Below are 26,894 nucleotides of genomic sequence, written 5' to 3' on the forward strand. Positions count from 1 at the left end.
TTGGAGCAGCCATTGACCAAGTGTATCCTTTGTCTCTCCCCCCTTTTTGTTTTGTCACCCTGTCCTTACGTGCATTAGCATCATCTGGCGGAGGAGCAGAGGCACCGGCGACGGAGGGAGCTGCATCCCACAGGGCCCATGAGGCCGAATCCACTGAGGGCTCCTGTGGGACGGAGGGTGAGGGGAGCACCACGACGGACACAGGAGGGGAGCACCACGTCGGAGACAGGAGGGGACAGTTCAGACAGTGATACCTCCTCCGATGGAAGCTCCCTGGTTGTGGCGGACACCTCTGTGGCCACCCCAACTACAGGTAGAGCCGCCACCCCCGTACCAGCACCGACCTCCCAGGAGCCCCTCAGCGTTTTTCCCGTGCCCGCTCACCCAGGAGGGTGGGCATCTCCTTCGCCCCAGGCACCTGAGGCCCTGCCCCAGTTAGCCTTGCTGCCCTGAGTGAGGAGGCTATTGACCTCCTGCGATCCATCTCTGTTGGGTAGTCACCCATAGTGCATGCCATCCAGGGGCTGGCAGCCCATTTGCTACAAACAAATGCATTCCTGGAGGGCATTCACTCTGGCATGGCGGCCCAACAGAGATCAGTCCAGGCTCTGGCCTCCTCCCTGATGGCAGCCATTGTCCCTGTTTCTAGCCTCCCCTCTCCAACCTCCCCTGCTCAATCCCATTCCCCTCAACCCCAACCCATCCCAAGCACACAGGCAGACCAGCATGCACACAAGACAACACACAGGAGTGGCTCAGGCAAACACAAGCACCACACATCATCCCACAGGCACTCACACAAACACCATCCAGATGCAGACATACCAACATCCACTGCCTCCACTGTGTCCCCCTCCTCCCGTCCTTCAACTCCCTCCCAGTAACGTCTCCACTCACACCTGCATGCACTACATCCTCATCCACTACCTCCATCACCATCACACCTATCACTAGACACCCCTCACTGGCACCCCCAGATCCATGCACACTTCCCCGTGTCCTCTCCCACTGTGTCTGTGCTCCCTCCTCCCAAAGTACACAAACGCAAGCAGTCAGACACCCAACAGTCATCCACCTCACAACAGCATCCAGGCCATGCACCTGCACCCAAACACAGCAGACAGACACCTCCTACAACCATTTTCAACCTGATGCCCCTGCAGTGTTTTCTCCGTGTTGTTCCAGGAGTGAGGTGGGGCCTTGGCCTATGTGTTGTGGCCCTGTGGCCCACGGACATTGAGGACCGAGCAGTGTCCCTCCTTTTGTAAATATGTATATACTTTTGATTTTGAAGCACGTATTTATACTATTTAATGTTATTACACTCACTTTCTTGCAAACATTTTGTCCTTGCATTATTCCTGAGGGGTACTGGGTATATATGTAATGTTAGTGCATCTGGTTGTGTGTATGGTGCTGGGGGTGGGGGGGTTTGGTGTTGCATGTGTGTGTGTCACTCTCTTCCCCCCCCCTCCCTTGTGTGCTGGTCGTCTTCACTGGCGTTGATGTTTGTAATGCAGGAAAAGGTATACAAGCATAGGGAAGATGTACAACTCGGGCTCCATGGCGTCGTGGTTGTTCCCTGAGTCTCCAGAGGTGAGTCCTTTGACTTCTGTGTTCTGTTTCCGCTGTGCTTTTGATGTCGTTGGTACTGCCCTGGAAAAGGTGGTGGCTAGGCCTATCTTAATACAGTGGGTGGTACATTGTCTTCTGCCTGGCTGTTGGCGGTTACCGCCATGGTGCTTGTTGCTACTGCCGTGGCGGTCGGTGTGTTAAAGTGGCTGTCTGTGTGAGCGGTTTCCGCCGTGGTCATAATTCAATTTCTGTTACCGCCGGCCTGTTGGCGGTATTACTGCCGCTTTATCACCGACGACCAGGGTTGTAATGAGGGTGTCACAGTGTCCTTTCCTCGGGATCTGCACACCTTCCAGCGTCACCAACTCAGAAAGCTAATATAGCACAGAGTTATGGTGAAGCCAGTCGGGGGAAGGGAATTAAGGTAGGGAACAGCAGGGAGAGAGATCTGAAAAGGAAATATGGTTAAGCATGTATGTATATACTTGTTCATAACAGCATTAACATTCAATTATACACTTAGACAAAGGCGTCTCTGTGAATGCAAGTGTTGAGACCCTTATGGAATGGACAAAGGCGTCTCTGTGGATGAAAGAGTTGAGACCCTTATGGAATAGACAAAGGCATCCCCATGGATCCAAGAGCTGAGACCCTTATGGAATAGACAAAGGCGTCCCCGTGGATCCAAGTGTTGAGACCCTTATGGAATAAACAAAGGCGTCTCCGTGGACTCAAGTGTTGAGATCCTTATGGAATAGACAAAGGCGTCCCCGTGGATCCAAGTGTTGAGACCCTTATGGAATAGACAAAGGCATCTCCGTGGATGCAAGTGTTGAGACCCTTATGGAATAAACAAAGGCATCTCAGTGGGTGCAAGAGTTGAGACCCTTATGGAATAGGCAAAGGCGCCTCCGTGGGTGCAAGAGTTGAGACCCTTATGGAATACACAAAGGTGTCTCCGTGGATGCAAGTGTTGGTAGAATTATGATACTTCAGAATGTCATGAGCCTTAGGCCAAACTGGGCGTGGCCCTTCTTTGAATCATGGAATAAGAACAAATAGTAAAATCATGATACTTCAGAATGTCATGAACTTTAGACAAAACTGGGCGTGGTCCTTCTCTGAATCATGGAACAAGAACAATTGGTAGAATCATGATACTTCAGGATGTCATGAGCATTAGACAAAACTGGGCGTGGCCCTTCTCTGAATCAGGGAATAAGATCAATTAGTAAAACCATGATACTTCAGAATGTCATGAACTTTAGACAACACTGGACGTGGTCCTTCTCTGACTCATGGAACAAGAACAATTGGTAGAATCATGATACTTCAGGATGTCATGAGCATTAGACAAAACTGGGCGTGGCCCTTCTCTGAATCATGGAACAAGAACAATTAGTAAAATCATGATACTTCAGAATGTCATGAACTTTAGACAAAACTGGGTGTGGTCCTTCTCTGAATCATGGAACAAGAACAATTGGTAGAATCATGATACTTCAGGATGTCATCAGCATTAGACAAAACTGGGCGTGGCCCTTCTCTGAATCATGGAACAAGAAAAATTTGCAAAATCATGATACTTCAGAATGTCATGAACTTTAGACAAAACTGGCGTGGCCCTTCTCTGAATCTTGGAACAAGTATGAACTGAGACCTCTGAACCTTGAGAAGGCAAGAGCTTGGACCATGGACATACTCTGAACATCAATCATGCAACTACTATGCATTCATAAACATAAAACGTTTGGTCTCAGCCTAGAAATTCGCAAAGACTTAAATATGTATCTCACATATTATGCTTCCAAAAACAATGAAACTATGATTTGCCTATTTTTTAAATGTTTTCACATTTGCCACCTAGGCCTGAAAGTTTTACTGTGTAAACTGAAGCGCCTTGATTATTGGACCAAGGGCGCTTTACTCATGTGAACTGAAGCGCTTTGAATGCTGTGCCAAGGGCGCCTTACTCCTGTGAACTGAAGCGCTTTGAATGCCGTGCCAAGTGTGCTTTACTCCTGTGAACTGAAGCGCTTTGAATACCATTCCAAGTGCGCTTTACTCCTATGAACTGGAGCGCTTTGATTGCTGTGCGATGGGCGCTTTACTTCCTGTGAACTGAAGCGCTTTGAATGTCATGCCAAGTGCGTTTTAATCCTGTGAACTGAAGCGCTTTGAATACCATGCCAAGTGCGCTTTACTCCTGTGAACTGGAGCGCTTTGAAAACCATGCCTAGTGCGCTTTATTCCTTTGAACTGAAACGCTTTGAATGTCGTGCCAAGTGCGCTTTACTCCTGTGAACTGAAGCGCTTTGAATACCATGTCAAGTGTGCTTTACTCCTGTGAACTGAAGTGCTTTAAATGTCGTGTCTGGGGTGCCTTACCAGTGTGGTCTGAAACGCTTTGCTTGTTATGCTACGGGGCGCTTTACCTTTTGGAAGTAACGACTTCCTTCAAACTTGGATTCAGCAAGGCCTTAACGCAATGAGTAAGACCTACTCATTTTTTAATACACCATGGAAACAAGGATACTTCAGTTGGATGACAGTCTGCCATTCAGGAACTCTGCTCTTCTCTAGAGAAACCCCCACGAGGTCTGGCTGCATCGAAGTCTTCAAAATAGTGAGCAATGTGCTTGGGTGTGGCTGGGCTTTATAGGCCTGCCACACCCCAAGATGGCTGCTTCCTCTAAAAACATGGGAATTGTAGTCCCTTCATAGGATAGCACTGATAAGTGCATCTTGTCTACCAATGTCCTGAACCTGCTTTACCACAGGGCAGACAACGCTAATGGCCACTTTTGGAACAAGCGGGATGACAAGTGGCGTGCATAAAGCATTGCAAATCAGCGCAGCGGAGTTTCGTGCGGGACCTGGACCGCGCACAGCCTTATTCCTGACAGAGGGTCTGTGTGCGTGTAAGATATATTAGCATGATTAATGCACTTGTGGTAGAGATTGTCAAAATCCCATCAGAACAGCACTTGTTCTGAAAAGACCTCAAATGAATTCCCCTTAAGCTTGCACATGCAGAATCGTTCTTGGTGTTCCACATAAAATATGCAGTTTTTGCTGCTTTATTTCTCACTCCTACAGTTTATCAATGGTCACCAATACAGTTTTTGTATGACTACACATCACTCAGTTTTTTTTAAATGCATTTTTCCCATTTGTTGTCCAATTAACATGCCATTTAATGTCGCGCCGCGCGGTGCGGCGCGAGCCGAGAGCTCGACTTCTGCCGGGCGTTCGGCTCGGGCCGCGCACCGCGTTATTAAGACGCGGCGCGCCCCCAGCCTCTCCTGCGCGTTTCGAGGCCCCAGATTTGCTTGGGGCCTCGTTCTTCCTTCTGCCTTTCACTGTCCCAGGGGTCTCTGAACCCTCTTACCTGTTTTTCTTCGTTTCTTTGTCCTTTCTTCTTTTTGCAGTCTGTTGTGTGCCTTTCTTTATGTCTTTTCCTCCTTCCCAGATTCCTGTGCTTTCCCAGCATTCCTTGTTTCCTATTCTCTATGGTTCCTCTACTATTCTGTTCTATATATTGTTTCCCTATCTAAGATGGTGTCCTTTTACTTCCTGTGGGTCACTTCCTGTTTTTTGGTATATAAGGGCTGTGTTTTTCCTCTTTCTTTGCGCTGCAACACTTTCTGCTCAGTTGGTGTCTTCGCTCCTGATTTCCTTGCCTTTTGGTTTTGGACTCAGCATTCTGTGTTTTCTGATTTTTGCTCCTTTTGGATTCCTGTTTGTTTGTTCTTGTTTTTCTCCAGGACTTTTCCTGTTTGGAGGTTTTTCCCCTTTGGAAGGGGTTTTTCCCTCTGGCGCTACTTTCTGAAGGGCACGGTCTGTTCTTGGTGTCTCCATTGCCTACAGCACCGTGGCTACCAGAAAGAGTCGCCCCTTTTTGGGCCAAAGCCGAACATTGAAGATTCACGCCACCAGATCTGCAAATTCCAGGCGCAAGCAGCACGTGAGTCGTGACAGATTGCAGCGCCTAACCATTCCGACGTCCTCAAACACCATGGATAATACAGTGGCGGCTGCTGCAGATCCGGAGCAATCTCTGTTAACCACGATTCAGCAACAAGCCCAGGAGTTGCAACAACTACGTAATGAAAATGCTGCGTTACGACAGGCTTTGGCCCTCCGCACCAGTGATGTTCCGACAATCTCCGCTTCTACCCCTTGTTTCTCTGGTGAACCAACCAAGCTTCGCGAGTTCTTGGATGCTTTAACGGTGTATTTCGCCTTCCGACCTACTCAATTCTCCCACGACAGGACCAAGGTGGGTTATCTTATCAGTGCCTTATCCGGTCCAGCCTTGGCCTGGGCAACCCCGATGGTGTCCTCCGACGACCCTGTATTGTCAGACTATTCCGCCTTTGTGAGTCGCTTCAAACAAATGTTTAGCCGTCCTGGATTGGAAGCCTCCGCTGAAGAAGCCTTGTGCGACATCCAACAAGGCTCCCAAGACGTCCTGCAATATATAACCCGTTTTCGTCAGCTGGCGGCAGAGACCACTTGGGTGGAACGTACTCTGGTAACATTATTTCGTAGAGGACTCAAAGAAGAAATAAAGGATGAACTAGTGCATTCTACCAGAGCGGAAGATCTTCGTGGCCTGATGGATCAAGCACTGTCCATCGAATATCGTCTTCAGGAACGGAGATCGGAAAAGAAAAGGAGTAGAGGGTTTACCCAGCCAAGTAGCTCACGTGCATACCTGCAGCGTTCCGAGGAACCTCGCACTCCTGCTAGAGACATCGAAGGGGAACCCATGCAGGTGGATACTACCCGAGGTCCGCTCTCTGCTAGTGAACGAGAAGATAGACGCAAGAGAGGGTTGTGCCTGTATTGTGGTTCTGCTGGTCACATACTCCGTACCTGTCCAGTACGTCCGTCCAGACCTTCGGGAAACGCCACCTCCCGTCCTCTGTAAGAAGGGAGGGGACGGGATCTACAGCTATACCTTCCATCAGCTCCTTTAATGACAATACAACTGCCTTGTTCATCTTTCCTGTCCTGTTGCAACTTCCTGACGGTCGTCAAGAAAAGACTATGGCATTACTAGACTGTGGTGCTAGTGGTATATACATGGACAAGACATGGGCTGCTGCTAACCTAGTTCCTACTCAAGCAAAAGAAGTACCCGAACAGGTACACACTGTGGATGGATCTTTGATATCCTCTGGTCCTGTAGACACCACTACCCTGATGTTAAGTCTACAGGTGGGAAACCATCAAGAACACATCTCCTTCGATCTTATTACGTCCCCTAACCATACCATCATTCTTGGAATTCCGTGGCTCATTAGACATAACCCATATATAAATTGGGTTACCCGGACAGTCTCTTTGTCTTCGCAATTTTGTCACGAGAACTGTTTTACTTCCGACAAGTATTGGTCTCCGAAAAGATCCTTAGCTACTGAAGGTGCCACTGGTATGTCCATTAATACGGTCCAAGGGGTCCCAGACCACTATTTGGAGTTTCAGGATATTTTCCAGAAACCGTCAAAACCTGTGCTACCTCCACATCGAGAATATGATTGTGCAATTCCATTAGAACCCGGCACAATTGTTCCTTTTGGGAGGATGTACTCCCTCACGGAACCCGAAAGGGAAGTTCTAAAGGAGTATCTGGACGAAAATATACAGAGTGGTCTTATTGTTCCATCGTCGTCCCCGGCTGGGGCCCCTCTCTTTTTTGTGCCCAAGAAGACTAAGGATCTTCGTCCGTGCCTGGATTTTCGAGGTCTGAATAAAATCACCATTAAAGATCGTTATCCTTTGCCTCTCATCAGGGACATACTGGAAGCAATCAGAGGGGCCCAACGTTTTACTAAATTGGATTTACGAGGAGCCTACCACCTTTTACGCATAAGAGAAGGCGACGAATGGAAGACAGCATTCAGGACCCCATTTGGCCATTTTGAATATAGGGTTATGCCGTTTGGTCTTACTAACGCCCCGGCAATCTTCCAGAGATTTATGGACTCAGTGTTTTCAGACCTACTTAATCAGACAGTCGTGATCTACCTAGATGACATTCTTATTTATTCTAGAAATCCTGAACTCCATACTTCCCATGTGAAACAAGTTCTTCAAAGACTTCGTGATCATCAACTATTTTGCAAACCAGAGAAATGTGAGTTCGACATAACGGAAGTCAAATATCTGGGCTATCATTTAAGTCCCACCGGCATAGCTATGGATCAAGAAAAGGTACAAGCTATCCTAGAGTGGCCTTCTCCTTCTACCATAAAAGAAACACAATGTTTCCTAGGGTTAGCAAACTTCTATCGACAATTCATTCTAGACTTTGCCAGTCAGACTAGCCACATAACTCACACCTTAAAGAAGGACAATTTAAAGAAGGGGTTTGTCTGGACTGAGGCTGCTGAAGCAGCCTTTCAAAGCTTAAAGAGAGCCTTCACCCAAGCCCCCATCTTAAGACATCCAGATACCACCAAGCAATTTATAGTAGTAACTGATGCTTCTGAGAGAGCCATCGGAGCTGTCTTACTCCAACGACAAGAGGATGATGGCCTTGAACATCCTGTTTTCTATTTGTCTCATATCCTTTCCACAGCTGAACAACATTATTCCGTACTTGAAAGGGAATTATTGGCTCTGAAAACAGCCTGCCTTGAGTGGAGGCAGTTTCTGATGGGTTCCAAGGAACCATTTGAGGTGAGGACAGACCACCGTAATTTACAATGTTTAAGAAATTTTGTATGCCAGAATAGTCGTCAGGCCCGCTGGGCCTTTTTCTTCAGTCAGTACGATTTTTATATTACATATATTCCAGGATCTCAAAACATTCTGGCTGATGCTCTGTCTCGCCGATATCCAGAGTGTTCTCCTTCCTCATCCCAGTATCTTCTAGAACCCAGTAAGATCATTGGAGTGGCTCAGTCTTTCCTGGAAGAAGTACAACAAGAATACGCCAACCTATCGGATCATGACATAGAAGAACTAAGACCATTATTGTACAAGAAACAAGGATATTTTTATTACCAAGACCTGATATTCCTCCCTACAAACAAGGTGCAAAAGAAAGCATTACAAATGTGCCATGATTCCCCTGTAGCTGGTCACAGAGGCATCAAGGCCACACAAGAACTACTTTCACGATTTTTTTGGTGGCCTACCTGGAAACTGGATGTGGAAAGATACGTTCAGGCCTGTCCCATATGTGCCCAAGTCAAAATACCTCACACCAGACCGGCAGGATTACTACAACCTTTGCCTGTTCCATCGGCCCCATGGCATACTATCTCTACTGATTTTATGTGTTCGCTCCCACCATCAGCAGGAAACCGGGTTATCATGGTCACAGTGGATTCTTTCACAAAGATGGCTCATTTCACTGGCCTAAAGAAGCTGCCTACTTCCCAAGAACTAGGTCAAATATTCATAGATCATGTCTTCCGTCTCCATGGACTTCCACATACCATAATCTCTGATAGAGGACCTCAGTACATCTCCCGATTTTGGAAGCATTTTTGTAAAACACTGAATATGAATAGAGCCCTGTCTTCAGGGTTCCATCCTCAGACCAACGGACAGACTGAGCGTCTGAACCAAGGACTAGAGCAATATCTTCGATGCTTTTGCAATTCTACCCAAAGTAACTGGAGCACTTACCTCTCTTTAGCTGAATTTTCCTACAATAACTCAGTCCATAGTGCCTCCAAGGTCACTCCCTTTTTCTGTTCCTATGGTTTTCATCCTACCTCTTTCCCTACTTCTCCACAATCCAACTCTCCTCTACCTGCTATTAACTATTTCTCCAAACGCCTTCTCCAACTCCATAAACTAATTCGATCTAATTTGTTACATACCAAGAGGTATATGAAGAAGGCTGCAGACAAGAGACGTACAACCAATCCAAATTATCATCTGCAAGATAAAGTCTGGCTCTCCTCCAAATTCTTGCCCTCACGTCTCTCTCAAAACAAGTTCACACCTCGTTACTATGGGCCTTTCCGTATTCTCCAGTTGGTCAATCCTGTCACTGTCCGTCTTCACTTACCCCATACATGGAAGATCCATCCGGTTTTTCATGTTTCTCAGCTTAAACCTTATGTGCCTGATCCTTACTCACGTCAGTTTCCTTGTCCACCTCCTGTCCTTGTGAATGATGCTCCTGAATATGAAGTGCAGGAAATCTGTGACTCTCGTCTTTTTCATAAACGACTTCAGTATCTGATTCATTGGAAGGGTTATCCTCTCAGTGAATGTTCATGGGAAGATGCCTCTTCCGTTCACGCTCCTCTCCTGACTCAACGCTTTCACTGTTTATTCCCTCTTAAACCTGGGCCTTCGGGAGGGGGACCTACTGTCGCGCCGCGCGGTGCGGCGCGGCGCGAGCCGAGAGCTCGACTTCTGCCGGGCGTTCGGCTCGGGCCGCGCACCGCGTTATTAAGACGCGGCGCGCCCCCAGCCTCTCCTGCGCGTTTCGAGGCCCCAGATTTGCTTGGGGCCTCGTTCTTCCTTCTGCCTTTCACTGTCCCAGTGGTCTCTGAACCCTCTTACCTGTTTTTCTTCGTTTCTTTGTCCTTTCTTCTTTTTGCAGTCTGTTGTGTGCCTTTCTTTATGTCTTTTCCTCCTTCCCAGATTCCTGTGCTTTCCCAGCATTCCTTGTTTCCTATTCTCTATGGTTCCTCTACTATTCTGTTCTATATATTGTTTCCCTATCTAAGATGGTGTCCTTTTACTTCCTGTGGGTCACTTCCTGTTTTTTGGTATATAAGGGCTGTGTTTTTCCTCTTTCTTTGCGCTGCAACACTTTCTGCTCAGTTGGTGTCTTCGCTCCTGATTTCCTTGCCTTTTGGTTTTGGACTCAGCATTCTGTGTTTTCTGATTTTTGCTCCTTTTGGATTCCTGTTTGTTTGTTCTTGTTTTTCTCCAGGACTTTTCCTGTTTGGAGGTTTTTCCCCTTTGGAAGGGGTTTTTCCCTCTGGCGCTACTTTCTGAAGGGCACGGTCTGTTCTTGGTGTCTCCATTGCCTACAGCACCGTGGCTACCAGAAAGAGTCGCCCCTTTTTGGGCCAAAGCCGAACATTGAAGATTCACGCCACCAGATCTGCAAATTCCAGGCGCAAGCAGCACGTGAGTCGTGACATTTAAAGATCTTCATCATTACGAGTATATTGAATATTCCACACAGTACTGTAAGGAGGTGAAACTCTTTCAAAAACATAACTAGCGCTCAAACCACACATTCTCCAACTCTTTATATTAAGAATATTCCAATGAAACCCTTGATAGCCCCATTAAACCACACATATTTACTCCACCACCCACCCTGTGAGTTGCACTCAGTTTCATTATGAAATATATCACTCACATAAATCTCCAAGGTCAGGCTACATTATCCAATTAGAGGTGGGCTTTTTCTTGTTGGACAACTGGTTTGCAATGAAAAAGGGGAGCTCATACAAGCATAATTCAGATTCATCTTTGTATCCTTCAAAAAGGAAAATACCTTTCTCTTGATGATGTTAATCCAAAGTCTGCAGGTTTCATTCATTTCTCAAAGCAAAGCTGTCAGGAGAGTCCAGACTCTATGAGTAAATGAGACAGATCTTTGTGTCAAGTTAGTACCAATAACACCCTAGTTGAACTATTGCACGGGGGTAGCTTGCTAAATCCTATTAGAAATGTATCTGCTGAAAAAAACAATCCATTCTGACCCACTAGCTTCATTGGTTCAGAAAAGAAGAGGACCATGTCAAGAAACAGATGGAGACCTTGGTATTTCAGGCGCCACCTCTGATATGTGCGATGATCCACCACATCATTCACAGTGGAAAGAGCTCCAACTCCTTCCTTTTGGAAATTCTGAGCAGTTCTACTTCTCTATTGACAGAATAGTCTCCATGCTATGCACACACCTAATACTCATGTTATTTCCTTAAGTTTAAGTCATTGTTAAGCTTATTGTGGAATAGGTTTCAGTCCAACAATTCCTTATTAGGTCCAGTGATTAAAGGCAGAATTTTGCAGCTGCACCGTTCTTGAGTTTTCCGTATATTTATGGCATTGTTGCCTTTGCAATATAACCCATCATCTGCTGCATAATTTGCAGATTTGAAAATGTGTATCTAGCTCAAACAGATCAAAACTTACTAAAACATTGCAACACTTTCTGCTGCACAGAGTAAGGCTCTATGAAAAGGTTTATTATTGCTGTAGTTGCTTGTTACAATGGTACTAACTGTGAGAGGAGGCCTCTTTTTGCATGGTTAGCTTCCCACTTTTTGCCGGATATTGATGTGTCCTAGAAGTTGTAGTGCCCAGGTACACCGCTAACCAGGTTCCCTGGGCCAGACCTCTTTCTGTTGTGATGCTTGGTACAATTTGATACACTCTTCAGTATCACTGTAAGTCCCTAGTAAATGGGTACATCTGTACCCGGGGCATGGGATATTAGGGGTAGGCCTCTGAGGGCAGCAGCACTGATTGTGCCACCCTCTAGGGTCTTGCATCCAGATGCACCCAGCACTGCCATTGCAGGTTGAGTGTTCTGGGGGAAACCTAAAAAGACAAATTCAACATGGCACAATCCCAGTGTGCCCTGACCACCCTACATTGCATATGTTATGAGTAAGTCACCCCTCTAGCAGGCATTCTAGCCCTAAGGCAGGGTGCACCATTACTATTTGTGAGGGCATAGCTGCATGCGCAATATATCCCCACTGCGTTCTTGCCAAACCTGGGACATGGTGAGTGAATAGAGCAAGCATTTTACATGCATGTGCTGGACACTGATCAAACACAACTTCCCCAGCTACATGAAGGCCACTCTGCACCCTGGGTTGTTTGGTATCAAACAACTCAGGATGATAAATCCAAACTGATACTAGTATTGGATTAATCCCTAAATGTACACAAGGGTCACCTTAGAGGTGCCCCCTGCAAAAGCTAACCTAACTGGCATGGTTGCTGACTGGTTGCATCCAGCATGTCACCTCCAAACAGCCAATATACAAACCTTGCGGGAGAGCCCTGTCTCTCTGGTTTGTAAGACAATGCCATTTCTTGGTGAAGAAGCTAACACCCCTCCCTCAAGAATGTGCATTCCCCTGGCGGTGAGCTTCAAATGCCTACTGACCTTGAAACTCGAGCCCCCAGGCCTACTGGTAGCAGCAGATGGCTTCCCCCTTTGCCAACTCCCACTTTTGACAGGAGCAAAGGTGGGAAACCACACAAAGGGTAGGAGGAGGGGTCTCACTGAGCATGCACCACCCCTCGGGGCTCGCAGGTGAAGTGGACCCTCCATTTGATTTTTCTCTGTTATATGGCAGGAAAATAGAGGTTTAGGGAAGTGACCCTTCCCTCAGAAAGTGGTCACTGTAGTGGGTGTAGCCACCTAAGGCTGGGTAAGTGTCCCATTGAACACTACCAGGTTCCTCCTAAAATGCCCACTAAATCCAGTATTTACTGGGCTTCCCTAGACCAAGAAATCAGATTCATCAGGAAGAAAAGAAGACAGCACCAAAGAACCCGACTGTCAGAGTCACCAGATCCTCGGGGTCCGTGCACCTTCTTCCACCACAAGACAGCTCCAATACTCTGATTAGATTTATCACAGAGTCTAAGAGAGTCCAAGTGGGGAAAAGAGGATTAGGACGGGAACAGCTGGGAAGGAGACCTGAAGGAAGCAAAAGGTTAAAACACAACATCAAAATTACATCTCATGAAATCAGTACCATGCTACAACTCTAAGCTTAGTCTTTTCCGAAAAAACATGAACAACCCTGGAATAATCCTAAAACTGACTAGGCTTTAGATGACCGAATACCTGAGGAGGAAACAGGAAAAGTTAAATAGGACTTTCAGATTCAAGTACTTTCTTTAGCATGAGAATCAGGAAACACTCTGAGCAATTTCTAAACAACCATATGAATCTCCTTTTATGAATACATATCAGGAACACACAGCATTACATTTAAAACTCTGGTATTGTTGTGTTCATCTCAGAAAAAACATTTGGAAGTAAATTGCGCACATTGCAGATTTTTATATGAGTATTAAACACCATAAAGGTTTGTGCACCATGAAATCACACAACGTAGATTCAAGGAATAAATCACGCGACGTGTCAACTTGAAATGCTACCAAGAAAATGTCTTAGAATGGTAGTGCACAGTAGCTTACATTATTTATACACGAAGAAAGAATTGCGCGTCTTGCCGATTCAAATGCCACCATACAAATGCCAAGAAATAGTAGCACACAATGAACAACATGAAAAGCACTCAGGGAAAGAATCGCGCGTCTTGTCGATTCAAATGCCACCATACAAATGCCAAGAAATGGTAGCGCACAATGAATAACATGAAAAAACACTCAAGGAAAGAATCGCGCGTGTTGCCGATTCGAATGCCACCATGTAAATGCCAGAAAATGATAGCGCACAATGAACAGCATGAATTACACACGAGAAGTGAATTGCGCGTTTCGCCGATTCAAATGCCACCATGTAAATGTCAAGAAAAGGTAGCACGCAATGAACAACAAAGTTAAATGCTCATGAAATGAGTTGCACGTCTTGCCAACTCATAAAACATCATGTAAATGTCAAGAAATATCAGCGCGCAATGAACAATAATGTAATAACGAAGTCAAATCTTTATGGAATAAATTGCGCGTCCTCCCTATTTGCAAACCACTGTACAAATGTCAAAAAATGGCAGCGCACAAGTAATCTGTTATTCATTTAAGAATTAAAAGCAAGAATATGAAGATTCTCAATTACGGTGTTGGGAAATGTCCAAACACCGTCTTACCACCTGGAAACAGTGATCACCAATGAGAGATGAGTGCAGAAGACTGGAAAATCCAAATAGGCCGCCGGGACAGGAGCTCAGGAAGAAGCTGCTGCTCTGCACTGGGACCTCTGAATAGTGAGCACTGGAAGTTGGGCTGACTCTCTTTTATAGAGTCTTGGCCCAGCCTAGAACCACGCCCAGGCATGTTGCAGGGAAAGTCTCCAGAAGGCCCTGGAAAGGGACCACACCCTAACACACTCTGAATGTCTGCAGCAATACATTGTAAATGTACAGTATTTATAAGCACCTTAAAAATGAATCTTTTGGATGGAATTCTGCAATGCAAAAGGGTAAACAATAACATATCATCACAATGCATAAATTACTTTATCTTGCAAGTGTTGGGTTTTTGCATTCTAGATGCCCGTAGAGCGCGCACTGTCCTGATGTTGACAGTACTCCCCTCTCCCAGGCGCGCTCTAGGGCCTGGTTTATCTGGATTGAGACGATGAAAGCGTCTCACAAGTACTGGAGCATGAACATCAGATGGGGAAACCCATGAATTACTTTCAGGGCCATAACCTTTCCATGAGATTAAGTACCATAGGTTACGCCCTCTCAGTTTAGAGTCCAACACTTTCTTGACTTCATATTCATCTTCCCCCTGTACTAGAAAAGGAGATGGATGAGGGCGGACCTTTTGGACTGCCTTTTTTAAGAGGGAAGTATGGAACACTGGATGAATCCATAGTGATTTTGGCAATTGTACTTTATAGGTCACAGGATTGATTTGCTGAAGAACAGTTTAAGGACAATATAAATTTGGGGTTGAACATGTGCTTCGTCTTGAAGTCTATATGTTTTGTGGAAAGCCACACTTTGTCACCAGGTTGATACTGCGGTCCCTCACAATGTTTCTTGTCATAATGCTTTTTGTATTTTTGTTTGGCTTTTTCTAAATGTTGTTGAATCGATTTCTGAGTTTGATGCAAATGTTGAATGATTTATGACACAGCTGGAGTGAGAGAGCTTTCTTGCGGAATTGTGATGGGCAAGGTGTCAGGATGATAGCCAAACAAACCAAAGAAGGGTGTAACGCCAGTAGAAGTGTGGAAGGAGTTGTTGTAGGCTAACTCAGCTAACCAGAGCATTGATGTCCATGAATTAAGTGCTTTTTCAGCGTAAGCACGTAGGTATTGCTTCAAAGTCTGATTTAGTCTCTCCGTTTGACCATCTGTTTGAGGATGGTGGCTAGTAGATAGGGTAGATGTCACTTGGAGTGTTTTACACCATGTCTTCCAGAAGTTGGAGGCAAATTGCGATCCCCGATCGGAGAGGATCACTTTTGGCAGTCCATGATAACGAACCACTCTATTCAGTAAAATAGTTGCCAGTTCACGAGAAGTGGGTAATTTCTTACAGGCAATGAAATGTCCATATTTCGTGAGACTATCTACTACCACCAGAATTACTGAATGCTGTTGAACCACTGGCAGACCTGTAATAAAGTCTAAAGAGATCTGTTCCCACGGACGACTTGGGGTTGGGAGTGGGTGTAACAAACCTTTCGGTTTTGAATGACTTGTTTTAGTGCAAGCACAGACTTCGCAGTTGTTTACCATTGTTTTTACATCCTTTGTTAAGGTAGGCCACCAAAAATAGCGTTGGATTAATTCAAGAGTTTTAGGAGTACCAGGGTGACCTGCTGTAGGTATAACATGCAACCAATGAAACACTATCTTGCGAAGTTTGGTAGTGGGCACGAACAAACGAGCATCGTGAAAGGGTAATCCTTGCTTGATTGATCTTTTCGGATCTGCTTGGGCCCACGCCTGCCATTTTTCAACAGTGAATGAATTGCGGATGTCTTCAAAGAAATCTTCTGTTTTTATGATACATAGGACCTTGTCAGGAGCAATGATAGCTCTGGAGGTTTGAACTGCAGGCAATGTGGTAGACTCTTGGCAGGACAAGGCATCAGCTTTGCGATTATCTTTACCAGGCCGGAAGTTTACCACAAAATCAAACTCGGCAAAAAACAGCATCCAGCGTAATTGCTGAGGAGTCAAAAGTCTGGCAGAACTCATGAATTGAAGATTGCGATGATCAGTATATACTGTGACAGTATATTTAGCTCCCAACAAATGATGTCTCCATTCTTTAAAGGTGTCACAAATCGCCAGAAGCTCTTTTTCAGCAATGACATAGTTCTGTTCAGCTTCGTTCAACTTCCGAGACATGTAAGCTACAGGATGAAGCTGACCAGTGTCTTTGTTTCGTTGTGACAAGACTGCTCCTATCGCCACATCTGAAGCATTAGCTTCACTATGAAAGGTCGATCCGCATCTGGATGAGTCAAGACTGGGGCAGTGGAGAAAGCTTCTTTCAAAGTTGAAAAGGCTTGGTCTGCTTCTGGGGACCATACAAATTTTTCTTTCTTTCTTAATAACTTAGTAATTGTAGTTACTGTCTGGGAGAAATGATTGATGAACCTCCGGTAAAAATTTGCAAAGCCCAGGAAACATTGTACATCACGAACAGTCTTTGGGATGGGCCATTCAGATACGGCTTTTACTTTCCTTTCTGCCATCACCATACCTTGAGGGGTAAGGATAACCACTAAAAACTCAACTGTGGTAACATGAAACTCACACTTGGTTAGCTTGCAATATAAATGGTGTTTACGAAGGGCTGTCAACATTTTCTTGACATGTTGAACATGTTAATTCTCATTGTCTGAGTAGATCAAAATGTCATCAATGTAAACTATGGCAAAGATATCGAGGTACTCTTTAAGAACGTCATTTAAGAAAAATTGAAATGCTGCTGGAGCATTGCACAGACCAAAAGGCATGACAGTGTATTCAAAAAGGCCATATCTTGTTTTGAATGCCGTTTTCCATTCGTCACCCTCTCTCATTCTGACCAAATGGTAAGCACCTCGAAGATCAAGCTTCGTGTAGATTTTTGCTTTCTTTACTTGTTCCAGTAAGACCGGAATTAGAGGCAAAGGATATTTGTTCTTGATGGTGATTTTATTCAAGCCCCTATAGTCGATACAAGTTCGAAGCTCTCCATTCGCTTTTGGAACAAAAAACAAAGGAGAAGCTGTGGGAGACTTAGAGGGGCGGATTAAACCATTCTCTAAGAATTGATCCAAGTATTTTCGTAAATGTTGATTTTCAAATTCTGACAGGGCATACACACGACAGTTGGGAAGTATCCCCCCTGGGACTAGATCAATTTGACAGTCATAAGATCTATGAGAAGGTAAGTTCTCTGCTTCCTTCTCATCAAATACATCTTCATAAGACGAATACTGTTTGGGAAACTGAACTTCTTTCTCTGCGGCGGTAGCTATGTAAGAATGGCGAACTTCCGATTCTTGAGTCCTTTGGAGACAATGTTCTTTACATAGCACTGATGAGAACATGATCTTTCGTTCAGCCCAATTAATCTCTGGATTGTGATGAGTTAACCATGGCAAGCCAAGGATGATCCCATACTGGGGAGCATGGATCACGTCAAGGATGAGTTCCTCTTTATGTTTCTTTCTTTGATTTTTACCTTCACAAATTATTGTCAAGGGGACAGTCTGAGAAGTTATCGGACCTCCAGTCAAGAGTTTTCCATCAACTGCCTGGATGGTTTCTGGAGTCTTCTTTTCAATACATGAGATCCCCCATGCACGAACCAATTGGGCGTCAACAAAGTTTCCGATAGCCCCAGAGTCGACTAGAGCCTTCTTGAAATAGGTCTTTTTCTTGACCTGAACTCTTATTCCCAATTTTAGATGTTTGGATTGTGAAGGATCCACAGTGACACCCAAGAGCAACCCTTCTCTGCAACTTGGGTGCTTTAGATTTTCCAACTCGACTGATGCATTGGTTGCAACTTTCTGAACTGGGCCTTGCTTGCTCTTTGTTTTGATTGGACAATCTTTGGCGAAATGACCTTTCCGCCCACAATAGAGACATTGCCCATTTTTTCTGCGTAGGTCCTTTTCGTCTTTGGTCAAAGGTCTCCTGGTGGCTCCAATTTCCATTGGTTCCGGCGTTCTTTCTCTCGGAGTTCTTGAGTCTTTGTTATCATGAGCATGCCAAGAATGTTTTTCAGTCTTTTTACGCGTTCCTTTTCGTTCATTTAAACGATGATCAAGCCTCAAGACAAGGTTTATTAAATCTTGACAGTTTGCAGGTTGTGGGTCGATTTGCGCTAAGATGTCTTTTAGCTCCTCTTTGAGTCCCCTGTAAAACAAGGCCGCTTGTTTTTCTTCAGGCCGGGATGTCTCAGCGACCAGCCGATTAAAGTTGGCTAAATATGACACTAAGGGGGTTATTCTAACTTTGGAGGAGGTGTTAATCCGTCCCAAAAGTGACGGAAAAGTGACGGATTTACCACCAGCCGTATTACGAGTCCATTATATCCTATGGAACTCGTAATACGGCTGGTGGTATATCCGTCACTTTACTGTCACTTTTGGGACGGATTAACACTCCTCCAAAGTTAGAATAACCCCCTATGTCCTGATTCCCTTGGCGTAAGTCTAATAATTCACGATCTGCTGACTGTGTTACAGTTCTATGATCGAAAACTCTCTCAAATTCACGAACAAAATTTTTCCAGTTGTACAACAGGGGACTATTTTTACGCACAAGAGGAATAGCCCAGGAAGCTGCATCTCCAGACAGATATGACAACAAGAAAACTACTTTAGACTGGGCATCAGGGAAAGTATGTGGTCTGCAGGTGAAGTGAAGTTCCACTTGAACCAGAAACAATTGCGCTTTCAAGGGATCACCTGAGAAGCGTTCTGGGGGAGCTAAAGGAATGGTTGAAGGAACATTGAGGGAAATGTTAGTCGGACTACCTCCAGAAGTCTGAGAAGAAGTACCTGGCCAAGACACACCTGTGGGACTTTGTTCTTTCTTCTCAACCTTTTTCTGTAACTGACTCACCCTCTCAGCTAGACTATTTGTCAAATCCTTTGATGATACCACTTCTGACTGGAGCTGGGTGATAGCCTTGACTAGCTCGTCCAGTGTGGCCATGCTGAGAACATACACAAACCAGGAGGATAATAATTCGTGGGCTCACTATTCTGTCAGAGTCACCAGATCCTTGGGGTCCGTGCACGTTCCCAACACTTCCACCACAAGACAGCTCCAATACTCTGATTAGATTTATCACAGAGTCTAAGAGAGTCCAAGTGGGGAAAAGGGGATTAGGACGGGAACAGCTGGGAAGGAGACCTGTAGGAAGCAAAAGGTTAAAACACAACATCAAAATTACATCTCATGAAATCAGTACCATGCTACAACTCTAAGCTTCGTCTTTTCCGAAAAAACATGAACAACCCTGGAATAATCCTAGACTGACTAGGCTTTAGATGACCGAATACCTGAGGAGGAAACAGGAAAAGTTAAATAGGACTTTCAGATTCAAGTACTTTCTTTAGCATGAGAATCAGGAAACACTCTGAGCAATTTCTAAACAACCATATGAATCTCCTTTTATAAATACATATCAGGAACACACAGCATTACATTTAGAAATCTGGTATTGTTGTGTTCATCTCAGAAAAAACATTTGGAAGTAAATTGCGCACATTGCAGATTTTTATATGAGTATTAAACACCATAAAGGTTTGTGCACCATGAAATCACACAACGTAGATTCAAGGAATAAATCATGCGACGTGTCAACTTGAAATGCTACCAAGAAAATGTCTTAGAATGGTAGCGCACAATAACGTACATTATTTATACATGAGGAAAGAATTGCGCGTCTTGCCGATTCAAATGCCACCATACAAATGCCAAGAAATAGTAGCACACAATGAACAACATGAAAAGCACTCAGGGGAAGAATCGCGCGTCTTGTCGATTCAAATGCCACCATGTAAATGCCAGAAAATGATAGCGCACAATGAACAGCATGAATTTCACACGAGAAGTGAATCGCGCGTTTCGCCGATTCGAATGCCACCATGTAAATGTCAAGAAAAGGTAGCGCGCAATGAACAACAGAGTTAAATGCTCATGAAACGAGTTGCACGTCTTGCCAACTCGTAAAACATCATGTAAATGTCAAGAAATATCAGCGCGCAATGAACAATAATGTAATAACAAAGTCAAATCTTTATTGAATATATTGCGCGTCCTCCCTATTTGCAAACCACTATACAAATGTCAAAAAATGGCAGCGCACAAGTAATCTGTTATTCATTTAAGAATTAAAAGCAAGAATATGAAGATTCTCAATTATGGTGTTGGGAAATGTCCAAACACCGTCTTACCGCCTGGAAACAGTGATCACCAATGAGAGATGAGTGCAGAAGACTGGAAAATCCAAATAGGCCGCCGGGACAGGAGCTCAGGAAGAAGCTGCTGCTCTGCACCGGGACATCTGAATAGTGAGCACTGGAAGTTGGGCTGACTCTCTTTTATAGAGTCTTGGCCCAGCCTAGAACCACGCCCAGGCATGCTGCAGGGAAAGTCTCCAGAAGGCCCTGGAAAGGGACCACACCCTAACACACTCTGAATGTCTGCAGCAATACATTGTAAATGTACAAGATTTATAAGCACCTTAAAAATTAATCTTTTGGATGGAATTCTGCAATGCAAAAGGTTAAACAATAACATATCATCACAATGCATAAATTACTTTATCTTGTAAGTGTTGGGTTTTTGCATTCTAGATGCCCGTAGAGCGCGCACTGTCCTGGTGTTGACACCGACAGCCTGAGAACAGGGGACCTGCTGCAGCAGAAGATGCTCCAAGACACCTGCTTGCTGCACCAGAGTCCTGACAATCACCATTGTGGAGAAGCTGACCACTCGACTGACCTCAAAAGACCAAGAGGACCTCCAGGCTTTGCAAATAGCCTGAGGTCTCCCTCCTGAATGGAGGCACCACTCTAGAACCATAAGAAACCAGCAAGAACCAGCAAACCGGTGAGGGTCACTTCACTGACCAGCCGATATCCCTGCAATCAGAAGTTGCAGCCCGACCAGACACCACAACTACAACAGTCCAGATGAGACCCACAAGTGTTCCAACTTTGGTGGCACTGTGCCCTCCCGTGCATGTCGGTCTATAGCAATAACAGCTCTCTGAGAGCTGTAACTGGACCGGGAGGAAGCCCACGTCAAGGGACCTCAGGAACATCCTGGACCTCCCACCAGTGCGTCCTTGTCGTCCTGCAAGGTCCCCGGAAGAAGACTTACCTCCAGCTCCAAAGGGCTCTAGTGCGCACAGCCTCCAAGACCTCCAACTCGCCCTGCATCTGGCTGCCCTGAGACCTGCATTGCAGAAACAGCTGTGTGCCATGGGTCCCTAATCCCTTGCGACCTCGACAGCCCAAGGGGACCCTAAGGCACCACCTTTAAATCCGCAAACCGTCTCCTTTTCCAGGTTGCCTCTCCAGATGGCCCTGTGCCCGTGCCAAGAGTCTTCCCAGCACTGCTCCATCGGAGCTGGGAGCCACCTGAGGCTCTCCAGCTGGCATGGGGTGCCCACTATCCTCATCGGTCATCCTCAAAAGAAGAGACTGGTAACTCAACTATGTGATTTGATATGCATTTTTATAGGTGGCCTTCAATTGATCCCTATGATGCGTAAGTATGCACAGGAAGACTAACTTTATTAAAACTTTGAAAAATCATAATTCAAAAAGTACTTACCGTATCTTAACCATCTTGGTCTTAAAAATTATATAAGAATCTGAAGTATTTTTGTAAATTTGGTGTTGAGTTATTCATTGAGTGTTTGTGGTGCATGATTGATACTGTGAGTACAACAAATGCTTAGCACATCTCCTGGATTAGCCTAACTGCTCGACCAGCTACCTCAAACATTGGAGCATTATGATGTGATCTGATTAGTGCCTCTGGAAACACGTGTGGTTGCCTGGACCCTCTGCACAGTGTGCCTGGTTTTGCATACTAAATAGAGGGCCAGCCTTCTACATTTGGTGTATCAGCGGTAGGATAAAGACTTTGCATTTGCTGATACCACTTTGTCAATTGTGTGAACACACGAATAACTTTCTAAATTGTCTTTAGATAATTATTTTTGATTTTCTGATTGACTAACAATTTTTTACAAACTTTTAAAATAATCTTTAGGGCCCTCGTTAGGTCCCTACAACTCTAGAGAAAGTTGAAAAGTCCTTGCTTTAGTTGGTTATCCAAAAAGGGGAATTCTAAATTCTAAAAAGGTCCCAACTTTAGTTAGATAAAAATGTCTGACACAGAGGTCAGAACCCAGGAGCTCAACCTGGAACCTTTTGAGGCATATAGTTATGACCAATCAAGGAAACTCTGCATACTGTAAAAAATTCAGACTGGAAAGAGCCCCAAAACAGAGGAACTTAGGTTTCTGGTGGCTCGGTATGAAAGAGATCATCCCCCAGATGAAAATGATGATGCTACATCTGTGGCAGACGAAGATCCTGTGGAGTATGAGGACGAGGGTAGCTCCTCTTCCCTCAAAGCTCTAGAGCACCCACAGACCTGGATCTTGCCAGGCTGACCAGAAGACTGGCCTTAGAAAGTCAGCTTTTGGAGATAGAGAAGCAAAGAAAATAGTTGGGCTTGGCAGCCATCTCTGATGGCAGCATTTAAGTGTTGAAAGAAAAATCTTTCAACATTACACTCCCAAAAGGAGTTGTCCCTCCCTTTACAGAAGGGGATGATATAGTGAAATGTTTTTTGCCTTTGAAAGAGCCTGCATTGTGTGGGAAATTGAGAAAAAACACGGGGGCACACCTATGTGGGAGTTATTCTCAGGAAAGTGCAGGAATAGGCTCATGACACTGAATGAGGCAGATTCTAAATCCTATGACCTCATGAAAGGTACTCTGATTGTGGGCTTTGGATTTACAACAGAAGACTACAAGATAAAGTTCAGGGAGGCTCTAGAATCCCAGAACCAGACATGGGTTGACTTTGTGGACTATTCAGTAAAAATGCTGGGTGGTTGGTTAGCTGGACAAAAGGTACAAGACTATGATGGGCTGCATAATTTATTTATGAAAGAGCATGAGTAATTGTTCCAATTATCGGCTACATCAACATCTGGTAGACCTGGGTCCACTTTCCCTTCAAGAATTGGGGAGGAAGGCAGACCACTGGGTCAAGACAAGGGTGACCACAACTACCACTGGTGGGGGAGACCAAAAGAAAGAGGCCAAAAAGCAGCCACCCAAGGGAAAGATGGGAGCCAGGGTAAGAACAATAAAGAGTCTTCTCAAGGGACCCCAAGATCTGCACAGGAGGGTGGGCCCACAGACTCCTCACAGTCCAGGGAAGGGTACAAAGTGAGACATGGTGACCCTAACAAGGCTTGGTGCCATGATTGCAAGACTAAGGGGCAACACATTGGAGACCCTGGCTGTAAGAATAAGAAAAGTGCCTCTAGTCAACCTGCAATAAATGCAGTTGCCAGTCTCCAGATGGGGTCAGAGGTGTGGCCTGACCATGTCAGTGTCTCTACAGAGGCAACACTAGTCACAGAGGGTGGGGTAGGTTTATCCTGGGCTGCCTAGCCAAGTAACCTGAAAAATACAGGCAGCACCCTGTGATTGATGGGGAGAAAAAAGAAGCCTTGAGGGATGCAGGGGCTAGTATCACCATGGTATCTCAGCACCTGGTTCCCTCAACTCAGTTCCAGGTAGGGAGGTCTTATCCTGTCACCAATGCTGACAATGAGACCAAGTTCCACCCCATGGCTATAGTAAACTTTGAATGGGGAGGAATAGCAGGACAGAAAGGCAAGGTTATGTCTACATCCATCCCTGTAGATAGCCTGCTTGGAAATGACCTAGAGCATTCCCCCTGGGCTGAGGTAGAACTAAAGACCATGCAGCAATGCTAGGAATCCCTGAATGGGAATGTGTCTAGACTAGGGCACAGAGCAAACTTCAGAGGGAAAAAGGAGAGCCGGCTTCTGAAATAGTGGACCAGCCTCCCAAGAGAAAAGGCAGGAAGACTGGTGGTCCAGTTTCCAGACAGATCCTAAGACAGGACCCCTCTTCTCAGGAGGGAGAGTCACCCACCTTGCAGGGAACTGAGCCTGAGGAGCTTGGGCCTTACCACCCAGAGCTCTTGAGTCTAGGGGGACCCTGTAGGGATGATCTGTGTCAGGGACAAAGAGAGTGTCCCACTCTTGAAGACCTGAGACAGCAAGCTGCTCAGGAGGAGCTAAGAAATGTCAGTGGCACCCACAGGGTCTACTGGGAGGAGGGGCACCTGTACACTGAGGCCAGAGACCTCAAGCCTGGTGCAACCAGGAGGGGGTAGTGCCACAGAAGTTCAGGGATGTCCTTCTCACTTTAGCCCATGACATTCCTCTAGCTGGGCATCTGGGCCAGAATAAAACTTGGAGTAGGTTGGTTAATCACTTCTACTGGCCACGTATGTCCCAAAAAGTGAATGACTTTTGTCAGTTCTGTTCCTCCTTCCAAGCCAGTGGCAAGGCAGGTGGGCACTGAAAGGCCCCCTTAATGCCACTACCTGTGGTTGGGGTAACCTTTGAAAGAGTAGGGGTTGACATTGTTGGCCCCTTGACCCTCCAACAACATCAAGACATAGATATATCCTAGTGATAGTGGCTCATGCCACTATGTACCCTGAGGCTATTCCCCTTAGGATAATAACTGCACCTGCAGTTGAAAGTCCCTTCTGGGTATCTTTACCAGGGCTGGGTTCCCTAAGGACGTAGTATCAGACAGGGGGTCAAACTTCATGTCTGCATACTTGAAACACATGTGGCAGGAATGTGGAGTAACGTATAAATTCAATTCCCCATACCATCCACAGACAAATGGGTTGGTTGAAAGATTTAAACAAACCCTGAAAGGCATGATTGGAGGGGTCCCTGAAAAGCTCAGAAGGAGATTGGATATCTTACTTCCTTGCCTCCTGTTTGCCTATAGGGAAGTGCCACAGAAGGGAGTGGGTTTTTCATCCTTTGAACTTTTGTTTGGCCATCCTGTCAGGGGACCACTGAGTCTTTTAAGGGAAGGCTGCAAGAGACCTCTCAAAGAGCCCAAACAAGACCTAGTGGACTATGTGCTTGGCCTATGTTCTAGAATGGCTGAGTACATGGAAAAAGCCAGAAGAAATCTTCAGACCAGCCAACAGCTACAAAAGCTTTGGTATGACCAAAAAGCTGCTATGGTGGAGTTAGTTCCAACCAGGGCAGAAAGTGTGGGTGTTGGAGCCTGTTGCTCCAAGGCCCTCGAAGACAAATGGTCTGGGCCCTATCCCATTCTTGAAAAGAAGGGGGAGGTCACTTATCTAGTAGACCTAGGCAGTTGCAAGATCCCCAAAAGAATCATACATGTCAACCATCTAAAACCCTTTTATGATAGAGCTGATGTGACCATGCTTATGGTCACAGATGAGGGACAGGAGGATGAGAGTGAGCCTCTCCCTAATCTACTCTCCAGCAACCCCCAAGATGTTTCTGTAGATGGAGTGGTCTTGCCAGACACCCTCTCAAAGCAACAGCAGACTGATTGCAGGCAAGTCCTCAACCAGTATGCTGGGTTACTTTCTCTGACCCGTGGGAAGACAAACTTGTGTACCCATGATATGGACACTGGTGATAGCCTCCCTGTCAAGAATAACATTTACAGACAGTCTAAGCATGTCAGAGAAAACATAGGAGCTGAAGTAAAGAAAATGTTGGATTTGGGTGTCATTGACCCCTCAAAGAGCCCCTGGGCAAGCCCAGTAGTGTTGGTCCCCTAACCTCACTCCACTGGTGACAAGAAAGAAATGAGATTTTGTGTGGACTACAGGGGCCTCAGCTCAGCAAACAATACTGATGCACACCCAATCCCAAGAGATGATTAGCTCATTGGTATATTAGGGGCAGCCAAGTATTTGAGTACTTTTGATTTAACATCAGGGTACTGGCAGATTGGTCTGACCCCAGGAGCAAAAGAGAGGTCAGCATTTTCTAATCCTAGTGGGCATTATCAGTTCACTGTTATGTCCTTTGGTTAAAAAAAAGCACCTTCCAGAGATTGGTGAATCAAGTCCTTGCTGGACTGGAAACATTTAGTGCAGCTTACCTGGATGACAGAGTTGTCTATAGTTTCACCTGACAGGATCACCTTATCCACCTTGGAAAGGTCCTTGAGGCCCTGCAAAAGGCAGGTCTCACTATCAAGGCCGGTAAGTGCCAGATAGGGCAGGCAAACGTTGTTTACAAGGGCCACCTGGTTGGTGGAGGCCAAGTACATTCCCTCCAACCCAAGAGTCAGACTATCTGGCTTGGGAAACTCCCACAACCCAGACACAATTCAGGGCCTTCCTTGGCTTAACTGGATATAACAGAAGGTTTGTAAAGGATTATGGCACAATAGTTGCCCCCCTCACAGAGCTTACTTCCAAGTAGATGCCCAGAAAAATCAACAAGACAGTGAGTTGTCAAAAGGCCTTTGACACTCTGAAGGAAGCTATGTGCTTTGCTGTAGTTCTACAAGCACCAGACTAGTCCGGGGAATTCATGGCCCAGAACAGATGC

The sequence above is a fragment of the Pleurodeles waltl genome, chromosome 8 (assembly GCF_031143425.1).
Source record: "Pleurodeles waltl isolate 20211129_DDA chromosome 8, aPleWal1.hap1.20221129, whole genome shotgun sequence".
Lineage (NCBI taxonomy): Eukaryota > Metazoa > Chordata > Amphibia > Caudata > Salamandridae > Pleurodeles > Pleurodeles waltl.